Source organism: Larus michahellis, chromosome 6, assembly GCF_964199755.1.
Source record: "Larus michahellis chromosome 6, bLarMic1.1, whole genome shotgun sequence".
NCBI classification, from domain to species: Eukaryota; Metazoa; Chordata; class Aves; order Charadriiformes; family Laridae; genus Larus; species Larus michahellis.
The window spans coordinates 40,150,172-40,166,677 of record NC_133901.1 but is presented as its reverse complement, the minus strand read 5'-3'; the positions used below and the strand labels follow the sequence as shown (position 1 = coordinate 40,166,677).

The 16,506-nt window shown below is 41.8% G+C and overlaps 1 protein-coding gene across 2 annotated transcripts in view; it reads right to left on the bottom strand.

Annotated features, from left to right (window-relative positions):
- RHOBTB1 (Rho related BTB domain containing 1) overlaps positions 1-12,756 on the bottom strand; it is a 57,525-nt gene extending 44,769 nt beyond the window's left edge. Inside the window, exons 1-2 of one of the 2 annotated variants that reach the window (XM_074592369.1) lie at positions 12,626-12,756; positions 8,019-8,117 (exon numbers count right to left, since the gene is read on the bottom strand). The gene's annotated coding sequence lies outside the window, so the exon portion shown is untranslated. The remainder of the gene's footprint in view (positions 1-8,018; positions 8,118-12,625) is intronic. The other variant, XM_074592371.1, reaches the window with a different exon arrangement.
- Between the last annotated feature and the right edge of the window lie 3,750 nt (positions 12,757-16,506).

Below are 16,506 nucleotides of genomic sequence, written 5' to 3'. Positions count from 1 at the left end.
GAGACTTATATTTCAATAATGCTTTAGTTTTTAGTCTAATCACATGTAGGATCATAGAATGGTTTGGGTTGGAAGGGACCTTAAAGATCATCCAGTTCCAACCCCCCTGCCATTGGCAGGGACACCTCCCACTAAACCATGTTGGCTTTTGCCTTTCCCCACTTCCATATTTAACCTGTTAACTATAAGACCCTGCTTTCCCCACCTCACCCTATGACAGAATCACAATTTAGGTAGGAAGTGGCCTCCGGAGGTCACCTAGCCCAACCTTCTCTTCAGTCCACAGCTAACTTCAAAGCTGTATCAGGTCACTCGGTGCTTTATCCATTTGGGTTTGAATACCAGCAAGGATGGTAAGCTCACAGTCTCCAACCTGCCTATTCCATTGCTTAGCCATTCACTATGAAAATGTTTTTCTTTACACTCAGTGAGAATTTACCTTGCTGCTACTTGTGACTTCTGCCTCTTGTCCTTTTGTTGTTCAACTGTGAGAAGAGTCTAGTTTCCCCTATAACCCCTTGTTAAGTATCTGAGATAGGAATTAGATGCCCTCTTCGCCTTTTGTTCTCTAGACCACATAAACAGCTTCCTTGGTATCTCTGTGTACATCTTGCATTTCAGTCCCCTAACCATATTAGTGACCCTTCATTGCACTCTCTTCAGGATGTCTATCAATCTTCAATACTGTAAAACCTGAAACTGGACATAGTACTTCAGATGCAGCCTCACAAGTGCTGAGTAGAGGGGAATAATCACTGCCATTGACGACCTTGCTACGCTTGTCCTAATGCAGCCCAGTATGTGGTTAGTCTTTGTTGCTGGAAGGGTGCTCTGCTGACTCAGGTATATCTCAGCCTGTTCACTTGCACTGTCGTAGTCTCATGAAACCTTACAAAACTCTGTTACTGCTTTTGCTGCCGTACTTCTTTTTCTACAGGCTGCATAGTCTGGTCTTACAAGGGAGTGGATTCATTTGAATAGTCCCAGTTTGCAAAGTTTGGTGTACCAGGATACAATTAATCAAAAAAAAATTTTGGCTTAACGTGCAGAACAGCAAGACAAACAGCTGAGCAGTTATGTAAGGGTCCCCAAGGGAAGAAGTGGCAGAGTTATGGCTCGCTGGGTTCACAAACCAGAGAAGACAAGGCTACATTAAGAATTTGTTGTACAGCACAGTTTTGTATTAGATGTGTAATTTTTGTTAATGGTACCAAGTTTGCAACAGCTTGTATTTGCTATATTCTCTGCTTCTAGATCCTCAGAACTACAACATGGGTAAGAAAGATTTAATCAGTTTATAAAAACTGTTCCAAACAGAAGCTAAATGGGAAGAACTATCTAGCAGGGGATTCCTTCTTGAATGCATGTCTTTTTGCTGTTTAGCAAGGGAACGAAACTGGAATTGATTGCACCAAAGTGTCATAAGACTTTTTCCCAACTCACCATAGCATGCCTGCTTTATCAGCTATTTCCAGTATTTAAGGGGTTTTCCAAGGTAGCGGATATTCATCTTAAAATCTCCCTCTATGGCAATCTATTGGAGTGTTGTATTTTATAACGCTCACTAACCAAAATTAAGGGTAATGCTATTCTTAATGCAGTTGTGAAAGGTTGACTAATATGAGAGGTTCTAACTTCTTGAGAATTCTGTCCCTACCTACTGTCTCTCTTCGCAGACTGAGACATACCAGAAATACATTTTCAGCCCAGAATAACTCTTTATTACCACTTCACAGAGCAACATTCACACATACAGGAAATCCTAATCCCAGGAGCAAATCCTAACCTTGAAGAGCTGATTTAATGTCTGTACTATGTTATCCATTTATCTCACCTGTAGTGCTGGCATCTGCATAACTCTTAAGAGTTTCTTAAAACATTTCTGCCATCTAATCAGGTGCTAATGGAATGGAAAGAACTTCTTTGGGGAATGAAATGAGTATCATAGCAAACAGTCAACTGGGGAATCTTTTCTGTCTGTCTGACCTTCTGGCTGGCTGTCAGTCTCTGTCCCTCCTCTACATAGATCAGTCAAAATGCACTTCTGTCTGAGTACTGAGTTTCAAAGAGACGGTGATATCTTGGAACCCCTTTATACTACAAGAGATTTTCAATGGCAAACAGTCTTTGCTTCTCACTTTTGATCTGAGCGATTGAGCTTTGAAAGCCATATATAAATAGATCAGCTCTCATTCTTTAAAGCATTATAAATGCTCTCTCTGCCTTTTGAGGCTTGTAAAAAATCACATAATGTATTAAAAGTCTAGTGGCTTTGTATGCAGAAGCATATAAAATGTAGACCAAATTTTAGAAGCTGAAATACTGGTCAAAGATTGCATAAATTCTACAGGAGCAATACATAAATAGAGATCTCTGCAACTACAGGCTATTACTACTCTGAGTTATACTGGTGCTATTGAGAGATCAAGAGGACAAGTCTTGAATAAAGATCTCTAATCACAGAAACTGGAAGGTGTAGGGTAAGGATGGTGAGGGGAAGAGAAGCAAGGTGGATTTTCTCCCCTTTTTCACAGTTGCCAAAGACTAGTGTTATTGGTCTCTGAATCACTGCTTATATACAAGAACAGCAGCCAACAGCCATATTCTGATCTTTACAGGGTGCCAAACCAACAGAGCAGGATTAAACGGTAGAATCAAGGGCAGCTTAATCTCACCATCATTAATCTTTGAGAAACAGCCTTGTTAACTACAATTTACTCCTCAACACCTCTGTCCTGTAGTTAGCTAGACATGAAAGTAAAGACTCTGGTTATGGCTTAAGAGCCTGATATAAATCCTATTGAAACTGATGGGGAAAAGCTTCAATTGACTCCTACAGTCTTCTATTCATGACGATAATTCAAGAAGAAAAAGTCCATAAAATTAGTTGCAACTTGCCTGTATTTGAAAGATGAAGACATGTAACAAAGGAGCGTAAACAAACGAGCACTGAATGAAACACTTACTATTTTAATATTTTTTCCACTAAATTGCTCAAAGAATGTACTGGTTTGGATTATAATTTCCCCCCCTGAGATTACAGTACAATTCTTCATTTATTTTGAATAGTGTGATTCTGCACAGTAGCAACACTCTGCCTTTAATCATTCAAGATCCAAATTCAAAGTCTGAAACTCCTGCTACATTCTGCACATTCTCTACTTCTGAACCATACATTTTTTTGAAAGACAAGGTAAGACCTTGTGCCTCTTACAATCATTTACACCAGTTTAATGACATGATGTAGTTACAGTAACACAGATTGCCTTGCAAAGACTGCACTTTTGCAACACAAACTTAAATTCACTAGGTTAGACTGGATTACATCAACACAAGGTTTCTACTATCCAAACACTGCTCATCTGTTTTAGTGGTTTACTTATTTACATCTAAGCAAATCCAGTTACCACTTCTTTGTTTACCCAAAGAGTCGAGGCCTTAGACCATATGCAGAAAGAATATTACCAGGGTTGGTTCTGATGGACATCTTTCTTCCCCTGAAAGACTTTCTATGGATTCTAGCAAGACTGTGTAGCTGAAGGATAACAATAATTGCAGAAATTGCAGAGGAATGCACACAAGTGTCCCATACAAGTGAATGCACACAAGTGATTTGAAGTTTAAGAAGCAGGGAATGAAGGCAATTTGCATGTTTCACTGCAGGGTTTTTGATGAGCCTTTCTCAAATTATATTTATTAGGAGTAGTTACCAAAAAGGATTCTGTTCTTTTTTTAATGCTACCAGTCAAAAGCCATCAACCATGAAAGTACATCTTTCTCGCACATATATGCAGTTTTCACCGAGGGTGTGGAACATATTACCTTCAGGAGCTGTCAAAGTATTGTTACAGGCTTGAAATACAGATTAGGCAAAAGACAGAGAGTTTAAAGAATTCAAGGTACTCTGTATACTGTGCGATTTCCAAAGTATGGAGAAATAGACATTACTTTCCAATTACACATATACAAACAGATAACTGCAGCATTTAAATATGTCAAGAGCAGAATTCACCTTCATGAAATTAAAAACAAACCAGAACTACCAGCAGTGGTTTTGAAGTTAATCAGGCATTAGGGAGCTTTAACAAAATCAAAATATTCCAGTGCCTTGAAATTTCTCATGCAGTCATTGCTTGGAAGTCCTATTGCCAAAGCACCATGAATTCTACTAACAGGGTTTTTTTTTCCTTTTACAATAAAGTAGCAAGGCCTGCAGCTTTTTATTTTTAAAGAACCTTTTACAGTCTTTTCTAAGTCAGGCCAAGAGTCCTCTTCCTGGGTAAGGGTAGAAGAGAACTACAAAGGTATTAATCTTATTTGCTCCCATACCTGTTGGCAAAGGTGCTAGAGCAGGGTGCATTTTGTAGCATTATAGAAGCCTCAAGTGAACTGAATGCCTCCTCCAACTCATCTACAAAATATTTTTGCAGGAAAAAGTATGAATTATTTACAGAAGCAACTGCCTAAAAAATTTTGTAAAACTGTATCTGTTACAGAAGATAAACACCTCTCTGCCATTCCAGTTTAAAATAGGTGAACAGCATGTATTTTTTACATTAGGCTTCTAGCCGGAATTCAGAACTACAGCTAAAACACTATTGTACTGTTATTGTAAGAGAAATGTTGAGAGTTCCTTAATTATAGAGTTGCCAGTGGGAACCACTGTTGCAAACACACAAAGAAAGGAGGATTAAAAGAACCAAATTCACCTGTGGAGAAATTCCAATGGAGACAGTTGCATTGCCTCAAGAAAAGTCTGACCCACAGGTATTTTCGTTAGAAGACTGGGAAGTATTTTTTGAATCGTTCCTCTTTATTTAGAGACCAATAATCTACATATATGCCTAAGCACATATGACAGTTGAAAACTTAAATTTGGCTCTTCTATTTCAGATACAAGGAGTTCAATTGTTAAGCAATAGTCATAAATCAGTAACTGAAAGGTGGATACTTATACAGACCACAACATATACATGTCTCAGGTGTAAACGGTACCTATTGCTCAGGACAATTATTGGAACTCCAGATCATTTAGGAGCTCAGGTAGAAGCGCATTTCACCACTGATCAAGTAGTAAAAATAAGCAAGTATCTAAAACTCAGTACCATTAGCATACTAAATATGTTTTTAGCTGCAAATCCTCATCTTGAGACTGCTAGGGCCTTGCTTCCAAAAGTGTGAGACACAGGTTATTTCAGTTGGCAAGAGGATGCTCTGGGATGACACCACTGCTTTTATATCGCAACTTACATTTCTTGTGTGGGGTACCTTGTTGCTTAAACTCCCTAAATTAACAGACATTTCAGAACTGCATCATTTCTTTCTTCGTTTCCCATGTAACAACAACAAAGAATTGTTTTCTGATTCTGCATAGGTGTTGTGAGAATCATTTATTCTCCTTTATCAAAAGCACAGGAAATCCCCTGATGAAGTTAGAAATGTGCTTAGTAAAGGATTTCAACAGTCTGTGATAGATAGTGCTAGAGAACATAAATTTAATTACAAGGATTAAAAGCAACAAACAGCAACACTGCCCCTTCCCCCCACACCTCAACCACAGACATGCAGCAGTCCCTCAATTTTCCTATCTCTAGTCACAAGCAATCATAAGCTTGTGAAGAACTAGCTCAAGCAGTTTTAAAATTTAAAGTCTGCCACATTAATTCTTCTGAAGGTTACTATTTCACACACATCCCTCTCTTGGGTTTTACCTATCAGAATTGTCAGCTAAATTAAATTGCCAGACTCTGTGCTGTACTGGCTAGCACATACGTACCCATTTTATACCACTGACTGTGGAGAAAGTAATCTCTAAGAGAGCAGTAGCTTCTTTAACCAGAGAGCTAAATTTACTACTACTCGTCTCATAATGCCTCAAGTGACACAGAAGTCCATAAGCAAATAAGCTGTGACCAGGCTATTAAGGAGCAAATAACATCTCTACAAAGAGGTGCCTTCCACAGATGTAGCATTTTTTGACTCAAGAACATGACAACATGTAAGTTAACTTTTGTCCAGACCTGCAGATATGTTCTCTTCAAGAAGTGAGACACAATCACAGAAGCAACAGAAGCTGGTGTGGAAACAGAGAGTTCACAGAATTTATTTTCTGAGAACATTATTCTGTAACTTTATTACATAAGCTATGTGTGTTACCCAGAAATTCATTTAGAGAGAGAAAATCAGGCTAGGCAGTGAGACTTTACAGTGGGAGCAAAGGTGAAGAGAGATATTGGGGTTCTTAGGTGTGCCATTTGCCTTAATAAGTACTTTGTGATGCTGAGATCACTCTTAGTGTATATTAAATAATTCACAGCACCACAACTTGCATACGTGTAATATTATATACTGGCTTTTGGGAACTGCATTACCTAGAAAATGAGTTCTATTTTTGTTCACAAAGTATATGTTTGTCTTTGATGATGTGCCGGAGGGGGCTCATTAAATTACTAATGTAACTATTAAAGCTATTAAATTACCGATTTTGAGGGATCAATTCAAAGCACATTAAGATAAGCATAAATCCAAAGTGTCTCTTCACTTGAATGACCCTCCTATCAGGCTCTGAATGCTGAAATCTCTTTCTTCCGACAGCATTAACCCCTTCTTTTTGTGACCCTCCCTGCCAAAACACTGAAGTAGTTACACCTAGGGCTCACAAAATGTTCTGTTTGGTAGTACATAACGATGGGGGGGAGCTCTTCGTTTGTGTTTACTTTGAGAGCCCCGGGGGAGAGATTGCTCCTTAAGCTTCCTGACAAGATGCTTATTTTTATTCACATTGTCACTATGTTTTCCCATGAACAAATATTTATACTTCAGAGGAAATGTTTCAGTAACATGTATCAGGCAGGATAAACAATGTGTTCACTTCCCTTCCCTTTATTATGAGAAAGCAGTTTTGCTTACATGAGAAAGAAAATAAATAGATTCCCTAGAGATGCCTGGGAAGGGGCTCATTCTTGCAGGGAACCTGTCTTGAAAATATTGGCAGTGTGTCACTGTGTTAGATGACCTACACAGGTTCCATTTGTACTTGCAAGAAGTGAATACATCATAGACTTATTGTTTCCTTTGTTCAGAGAAGCACACCATTCTTGTACAATCCTCTTTTAATTAAAATATCTTCCCTTCTGACAAATTTTAGTAGCATGTTAAGTTCCTATCTACATTATTGTAATGTACATTTAATACATACGGCAAGACATAAGTTCACTTTTTGCTAATGCTTCTGAACATATAACAGATTGGGAAGGCCAATAAGTGAAAATAACCTAATTTCACCAACTTCTCAAAAATTTGAACAGGAGACTGGACTATGTGACCTCCTGAGGTTCCTTACAACCTGAATTTTCCTGTGATCCTAAAGTGGGGAGATGTATTTGGTTTTACTGACTCACATGCTTATTGTACGAACCAGTGAAGATCTGTATATGGGACTTGGCAAGAGTATTGTTAATATGCACCTGTAAGTCAGGCTGGCAACAGCCCCACCTCTTCCCTAGGCTGCACAGAGCAGGAACAGAGAAAGCTGCCTGGTTGCATAAAAGAGTACCTGCATATTTGTTGTACAAACTCTTTCTTCATCCCAGGATCTCACTCATTTCCTGCATCTGCAGTTAGTCTGTGTAAGTATTCACTCTTGAAAACTAGACTTAGCAGCTTCCGTTTCTTTGATGCTTTGAAGAAAAGCTTGACATTGGGTCAAAAGCTACTATGTGCAGAAGCCGCCCATTACACTAACTCTGCAACAATGCAGGTCCTTTATACGTTTGTTTTTATCTACTGGAATATCAGAACAAAGCTGGCTAATCCTGTAAGGGAAAGGATTAATTCTAGGACTTTTCAGTTAAGACTTCCAGTACAAAGTTCTCCAAGTCACAGATGCTATAATTTTAAAATACCTGACCAAAAGTTGCTGGACAGAACAGCAGTTGTGACAGGCAACGTTAAGTGAAATGAGTCAGTTTTTCTTCTTTTTTTTTCCCCCCTTTAAATTTCTCTCTGGGAATACTTACCTCACAGCAGAAAATAATGTTCATATCCATTTTTAACAGCTTGATCAAAAGCAGAATTCCATTAAAGATATTTCTTGCCTTTGTTTTAATGTGGCTCTCCTAGGAAAGAAAAAAAAAAAAAAGAGAATAAACCACAGTATTTTCAACCTAGTATTACAGCACATGCAATACCAAAGACATCTCTTATGATCCATTTCATATTGTAAAACAGGTCTGTTTGGTCAACAAAACAGTCTTTCAAAGTTTCAAACAAGTAAATTGAATATCTGCATGTAAATACTAACCATTCACTCCAATGCACTGAAAAAATCATGGGTTTATAGATGACCTTTTGAGTATAACTGAAGATTGACATAGCTCTGTCAAATAAAGCTTGTTCTTGAATAATTTTCCTCTGGATTTAAATTTAAAAAAAAAAAAATAAAAAAAAAATCACCTTGCATGTCAGAAACAAACACTCTGTATCTCAGTTAACCAGCTCTTCATAGGTCAGCTAACAGACTCTGAGGAGGGGTTTTATGCCCACTTTCAAGAAGGTGACAAGACTCTAAAATATGAGCTGACAGCCTGATGACATGTGAACTGGGACTTCTGTGTTGCTTCCACCTTTGGTCCTAATTAATTATGGAAGTGCTTTGTTAGATTTGGTAAATGCCTGCATTACTGTGGCTTGGTTCCCAGCCAGGAGCAAGGCTGAGGTTTTCCAAGAACCTAAGGTGGGAGCAACATTGATTTCACCTCGGATGCTGCCCTAAGAGCAATGCTCAGTGAGACAAGTAGCTTTCCAAGGTTTCATGCTAGCTTGAAAAGCAGGTGTGAAATGCAGATTTTTCAGCTGAAGAGACGAGCAGCCTGGTTAGCTTTTCTAGGCATTTCTCCCTCATTATCAGCAACATTTCAGAGTTTAATTTAGGACTGAATTTAGTTTCTCACAGAAAATCCCACCTTCTGTAGATACCTTGCAGAAGACAACAGTGAGGGTGAACATAGAAAATGAAGTAACACATCATTCCACCTTTCTGGAATAAGCAAGCCACTGGAATTGACACTAGAGCTAGAGGCATGATCTTTATATCCCTCTAGAAGTCCTTCCCTTCCCTAGAAGCATCTTTGCTACTTATCCATAAGCATTTTAGTGGCAAAGATCATATCTGTCTTCCTTAACTGCCATGCTTCATGCAGCTATGACTGTTGAGAATCTTCTCACCATCTTTTCTATTGTCTTCACCCTGACTTTCTCCAAGGCAGGCCCTTACAGCCTCCACATATGGCTCCCTTTGTGAGCCCTACAGCCTTATCCCACGATGAAACAAAATGCCAAATAATGAATCAAATAGCCACATTAGCACACACAGTGCTCTCAAACTGTTTACATATCTATTTATGTGATCCTGTACCATTCATAACTGTTCACATGTTTCCTCAGTAGTGATGGAAGATTAGAAGTTATTTGCACCTTCTTTCAGAACATCCCTTTAAAAAAAAAAAAAAAAAAGGGATCTGGTTTATCTGATTATAAACTCAGAGCTTTCTCTGTTTTTATTTCACTGAGATCACGTACATTTCAATCAGCCTTTCTCTGCTTTACCCTCATTAAAAATCCACAGGCATGGCCTCCACAGATATATCAAGATCCTTCTCACTCTCAAAACAGACACGCAAAGCCCTTCCACCAGCTTATTCATAATTCTTTTTCGGAAATCATCAATTATTTACATTATTATCCTATTAAAGGCCACATTGAGAGTCTCCTGCTTCCTGAGAGATTTTTTTAATTGTTATGCTGTAAAGTCAGACCAGTTGTTTGAAGAGTGTAAACAGATAGAAATGTAGTTAAACCTGATTTTCATCATTACTAAAGTATAAGCCTAAAAGTTCCACTTCACAGAAAGAAAGTTTCTGGCCTCTATCCCCCAGCCCCTCAGTCTTACTTCCGCTTTCTGGTTTTGAAGATAGTTCAGACCACACAAGAAAGGTTCTAATCTTAATTAGCATTGTGCTGCCTGATTACAACTTCAAATTATAAACATCTTCCCTATGGTGGTAGTGGAGGCAGATCTATTTCTGTGGTGGTGATCTGCACTCAGAAGAACAGAGCGACTAAACTTCTCATGCAACTTCTTTATCTGAGTCTTGAAGAACTCATAGCTGAAAAGAGAGCTGGCTTCATGCGACTCTTACCCTGTGTGCTTGCAGGTAACATTGGTTCAGGCCATGGCAGCGCAATGCCTTCTCTCTCCCATCTGCTCCTCACCCAGGTAGGCACTGCCTGACCTAATGATCACAATGGCAAGTGCACCATGGTGCTGACTGCAGGACATGCAGTAAGGTCACCGTAAGCTGAGGGAAACTAAAACCAGCTGGAACAAAGAGTAATTCAGTGAGGGATGTACTTATATGGTCTAATTCTCCAAGGTCGGGAACTTCCTTTAAACGGGTGGGAAGGGGAGGAGCAGGTGGTGGTTGCAAGTTGGCAAGTAATACAACCGCAGTGCAAACCAGGGCCAGAGGAATGCAGGCGAGATCATGTGGAACGCTGGGCTCCCTGGATGGCTCCTCAGGGCCAACACGTAACTGGTCATGTATGATCTGGCCTAGGAGCCTCTTCTGCTGTGGACAAGTCATTTCGCTAACACAATGACACTAGAGAAAACTCAAGGAAAATTCAGGCCAGTTTTGCCCTCAAATCCACTCCAGCTTCACCTTTGGGTTGTTCAGTAGCCTAAGTTGATCCAGTCTTTTTTCTCCACCACTTTTTTTCATTTGTTTTTTTTTAAAATATTATTACCAAACTAACAACTTTACAGAATTTTATCCTCTCAACCTACTTAAAAGCATCCTTTTACTAGCCTACCATCTCTGTATACTGGTTTCATGTTTCTGTAACATCATGTATTTTCAGTACATCTGCCCAAAATCTCTTCAACAAACTTTGAGGGATTATGTGGAAGAGAAGTAGCTGCTTATAAGCATGATGTTTCTGCTTTGTTTAATATGGTCTTATGTCAAACTTTTGCCTTTATAAGATCAAATACTGGAAGAAGTTCAAGTAAGAGAAAGAGCAGAACCTTAGTGCGCTGTTGTAATCTTTACCATGACACACCTCACTTAACTGCGCATTACATGGTTGAACAGACAGTAGAAATTTTACTTCCCATTAATACTGAAATCAACATTTCTTCTCAACATATTTTCAAACCTTTAATGTTCCAGAATCCATCATAAATGCAAGTGTTTTGCCCTTCCTACTTCAGTTTAGACAAGTGTGCTTTTTCTGGTGGCAGGGAGATAAAGGAATTTTTTCCTGTATTGATTACATGGATAAAAGTAACTGATTACATATGATGTGAATACTTTTATTTAACTGAGTACAAATGATGGCATTTGGTGAGAAGTTGACAATCAGGTTCTAGAAGAAGATGGGATACTATGATTGCCACTAACCGTACCTTAGGAGCACCCACAATGACTCAGTTAAACAACTGCTAAACGAAAGCGTTATGTACTAAAGCTCTAATTTCCTATGCCCCCCAAGCAGCGAAAAGTTTCGCCTGTTTCTCATTCCTCTTTTGCAAGAGCTGCAAAAGAGCTGGGCAGGGTACGGTCCACTGCTTCTCCCCCCCCAGAAGTCCTCAACAACTGTGATAAACAGAAGGGGCTCTCTAACATCATCCTCCTGTTAAGTCTTTTTGGAGACATGTCCAGCTCTTCTCGTATCCGGTTCCCTACATGCATTTGCACTCTGTACCAACTGCAAGTTTCATTCATGTAATGCAGAGACCCATTAATAATTTAAGATTAAAAAGGAACCTAAGGGCAGGAATATTCCATTTTTGCTCATGCGATAGATGTTACTTTGCTAGTACGTCAACTCAAGTTATCTTTGTACATGCTACATTAATTCAGAAAATTGCTTTTCAAACAAAGTGCATTCTGAAAGCGCCTGGAGAATCTATACGAGATGAAAGTTTAATTTTTATGCTGAATGTGCCAGATCAACATCCAGAAAGAGAAATACAAACAGATTTTAGTTTTGTCCATGGAATTTTCAAAAAGAGGGGTTAGCCAGAATAAATCGTATTAAGGAAGCCCTCTGCACAAACAAGTAAAAGTCACATCAGGTGTAGCGATAAATATCCCAGCGCACTATTTACACCGTGCTCAACCAGAGAAATAATAAATACTTCTAACGGTACTTAATAGCTCGATAGCGTTGCAGCGGGACCGCCTGCACACCCAAGGCGGCTGTCAACATTTTTAGCCTTACCGGCGAAGGCAACGGGACGTCGGGCCGGGCAGTTGCCGGGTTCCCCCCCTCAGGGCCGGGGGTTCCTGTCAGGATCTGCCCTCGCAGCGCCCCTCGGCCGGCTAGGGAGGGCCGCCCCGCGCCGCCTCAGCCGCTCCTTCCCCCGCGGCGGCTGACAGCGCCTCCAGCCACCGGCAGCTTCTCGGCCCCGTCCGGCCCCCTGGGTCACCCTCGTCTCGGAGAGCCTCGGGCAGCGCCTGACAGCGGCGGCGGTGCCACCCTCCCTCCCTCCCTCCCTCCCTGCCTGCCTGCCTGCCTGCCTCCTTCCTTCCCTGCCCGCGACCGGGGCCGCGCGTCTCACCTGAGCGCGGAGCGGGACGCGCCGGGGACCGAGTGGAAGTACCAGCAGCCGCTGCTGCCCGCCTCCTCAGTGGTGCGGTGTTATGCGGAGCTGTGCAGTGCAGCCCGCCCTTCCCTTCCCTGCCCTGCCCTGCCCTGCCCTGCCCTTCCCGGCCCGGCCCGGCCGGCGGGGAGCGGAGCGGCCGGCGCGCCCCAGCCACCCAACCAGCCCCCCCCACCCCCCGGGGCGGGCTGCGCCGGGCCGTCACGTGAGCGCGCTCCAGCACGCGGTGCCGTTGCAGCCGTTACGGCCGTTACAGCCGCGCGCGGCGGCGGCGGGGGGAAAGGGGGCGGGGCGGGGCGGGGCGGGGCGGTGCTGTGCTGTGTGGTGCCGCGCGCCGCCGCTGAGGTGAGGTGCGAGGGCTCCCGCTGCCGCCCCCGGGCGGGTGTCGCCGCCGCCCCCACGGGGGGCTCTTCGGCCGCCGGGGTGGCCGGGCAGCGGCGAGCCGCCCTTCCCGCCCTCGGGAGAAACTGCTTCCAGGAATTGAGGGCTGCCGCGGCAGGAAATCCTGCGGAGCCTGCGAGGGAGGCGGCCGCGTCCCCTGGTCCCCCTCAGCGGTATTGATGTACTTTAGATTGGGACAGTGTGACTGGCGAGGACACACACACACACACCCCCCCAGCTCTGTGTAAGCACGCGCATAATGAAGTGTTGAATCCAACTGCGGGATCCGGGGTGTGTGTGTTTTGGTGGAACGTGAACAACTTCTGCGCTGAACATTTCTGTCTGCTGAGTACGTTACTCTGCACTATTCACCTCAGTTTCCCCACAGAGAATTTGCATGATGGATCGTAGCTAAAAGTCTTGATTTCCTACCAGGATGCTTCCCATTTACACTGTCCTCAGGGTGTCTGACCTCTCCATCAGTAATACACTAACGCCACTCTTTAAAGAAAACAATACTGGGAAGTCATAAGTAATCCAGCGCCGTAAAGTATTTAAAAGGGCTGTAGAGCATATTGCTGAAATGCTGAGGTAAAGTTTGGGGCATGGCCCAGTAGCCTGGTATTAAAGGAATTCCCTGCTCACTCAGTGTCTTGTACTTGATCTTTTCGCTCTGGGCCTTTCTGGTTTTGGGTTCAGGAGGACTTCGGAGAACCGCGGAGACCAAGTACTCAGCAGTTGCCAGAGCTTCATGTCACTCAGCAGTGACATTTAATATTGGTTATGGAGGGTTTCTGACAGCGTAGCTCTTCTGGGCTAAAGAAAAAGTGATACAGGCCCTAAAGACAGCAGGAGCTGGCAGTATCACAAATAGAGGCAGGCTGAGCTTGCTGTCAAAGTGCTCTCCCGTTTGAATGGCAGAGGTCAGATATCCTTCTGTTTAGAACTAATTAATCCAGCCCCCAGATCAGAACAAAAGAGGGGTTCATTGAATTTGTTTTCTTTTTTTTTTTTGATACTTTATATTTCACATGCTTTCCTGTGGAGTCATGAAGGCCTGAAACTTAGCTGCTGTATACTATATCAATACTGCTGTATACATGCATACTGTATCAATACACGCTGTATCAATATGCTGAACTGTACAGCAGGGTGAATTAGCCCATGTGGAACTCCATGCTGCTGTGGATACACTGCCTTCAGCACATGTATCGTCACTTTAGAGTACTGTCAAGCACTGGCATACCCTGTGCTTTAACTTTGTCAAGGAAATGCGAGAGGATAACCACAGGATTCCAGGAGCTGGGCCTTTAAAATAAATGACACTTGGTATTCTGAGCCCCTCAGTGAGGGAACAAAAAGAAAAAAGTGTTAAGAGCTTGGATAGATTTTAAGATTTTGAATAAATCCTGAAAAGGAATGACCTTTGTTGCACATGTGCTACCAAGGGCAAAGAAAGATGGCTGGGCCATAGTTACTCCCAAGGAATGGAAATATTATTTTATTTGGGAAGAGTTTATTCAGAGTTCTGGTAACTCATATTTAGAGTCCCCAGTGAGGGAGCTTCCACAGTGCTTCCACAGCTTTTGCGTGCAGAAATGCATAGTTGTGCAATTTCAGTTAGTACAAACAAACTGTCTAAATTCCTATAACTTGTGCTGGAAACACACTATCATTTGCAAGGCGATTGGAGCAGACAGCTGAGCTCACAAGGTTATCATCTGCGTCTGTTCAGAAGATGGCCTCAAACCTTGTATTGGCTAACATTTTTAGCTCTGCAAAGTAAACCCACGTGAGATAAAAGTCAACCCATGCAACAGGTTCTATAGTTTGCTTTAAATCAGCTGGGTTCTGTGAACACTGAATGACTTGTTTCTTTTTCATGTATTTCCTTTAGCACTTCAGAATGAATTTAGGTTGTGTGAAAGGTTCTTGACTGACAGTTTTGGAAATTGAACTCCCTTTAATCCCAGACTGGGTCCAGCACAAGCTAGCTTCTCAGTGCTACTAATGAGGAAATTTTGCTAGGCTGAGGATAGTCCATTCACTTGCTTTCTCATGCCGGCAAAGGCAGGATTTCCTATTTCTTCACTTACCTGTAGTTACTGGGTCTAGGACATTTTTGTTACGTTAAAACTATGCCTTGGATACTAAGACTGCATGCTTAATTCAGAAAGGCAAGTATTTAGTAAGTCATCTGCCTTTTAAAATATGATTATTCTGGTTTTGCCTTAAATTACTTAGGCAGTAGTATGGAAAGCTAATGGTCTTTGCAGCACACTTGCTCTATTTTTACCAACTTTGATTTGTTGTCTTTATTTGATTTTTGAAAACAAATTCATTTATGCTTTTAAGATGCAGCTTCTTTTTGTGCAAAATTGCAGGTGTTGAAGCTATAAGCAGAGACAGAGAGTGTGATACTATCCTTCAAAGTGCACATGGAACAGATGAGGAAAAGCTGTGTAAGTCCTAGGCTTCCAGGAACGGATGCCAAAGTATTTCATTAAATTTGCTGTTAAGAATAATTGCTGGCTGACAGATGTGCAACTTTTATGACAGTATCTCTTGAACCCAGTCACAAGACAGCCTGATACCAGTCATGATGTCAAGACTGTGATTACATTGCTCCCCATTCACAGAAGATACTGTGATGACAAAAGTATTTATGGTTGTCTTTTCATTGCTGCACCATTGTAGATGAACTGCAGTTACGTTATTCTGACTATAGTAGCTCCAGATGACTCATGCCTTCCATTATACATCTAAGTTCTTAAAGGATAATAGATTTAGGAGAGGGTTTTGTTCTGTGGAGAAATGATACAAAATCTGTTCTGTGATATTTGGTGCATTTGTCCTCTTCAGCACCCACTAAACATACAGGAAGAAGGTAGACTGAAGTTTCTGAAAGTCCTAACACCTGTTTTCAAACCCTACCTGGTTGCACCATCAGTTAATAGAGCGCAGACCTTTGTGCTGTGGTGGAATAGGGAGTGTTCGTGCACTCAGTTCAGCGAAGTGGATTATGGCTGTGGTTACTATAGCCCTTTACTGCCATGTTGGACAGGAACAGGCTTCAGATAGTGGCATTGCATCGTTGAGTATTCTCTGACACTGCCCACAGGCTCCAGCAGGCTGTCACCAGCTCTGGCTTACATTCCTATTCTCTGTTGTTTGGTGTTAGGGCAGGTAGAACTCCTGTTCTCCACATCTCTGTGTGGCAAAGATTGCACTGCCTTGTGGCTGCTTCTTTGACCCAAGAGACATCAGAATCACACTGTTTTAGCTATTGAGGGCTTTCAGAGCCTTTCTTAGAAGGTCTTATTATGGCTTTCAGCTGTAATACAACAAATCATTCCAGACTAGTGAGAGGTTTTAGTTCTTTCCAATGAGGTTTTGTCAAGTCCACATCTAAAACACTGTACGTAGTTTAGTGGGAGTTGTGAGCAGAGCAACAGCTG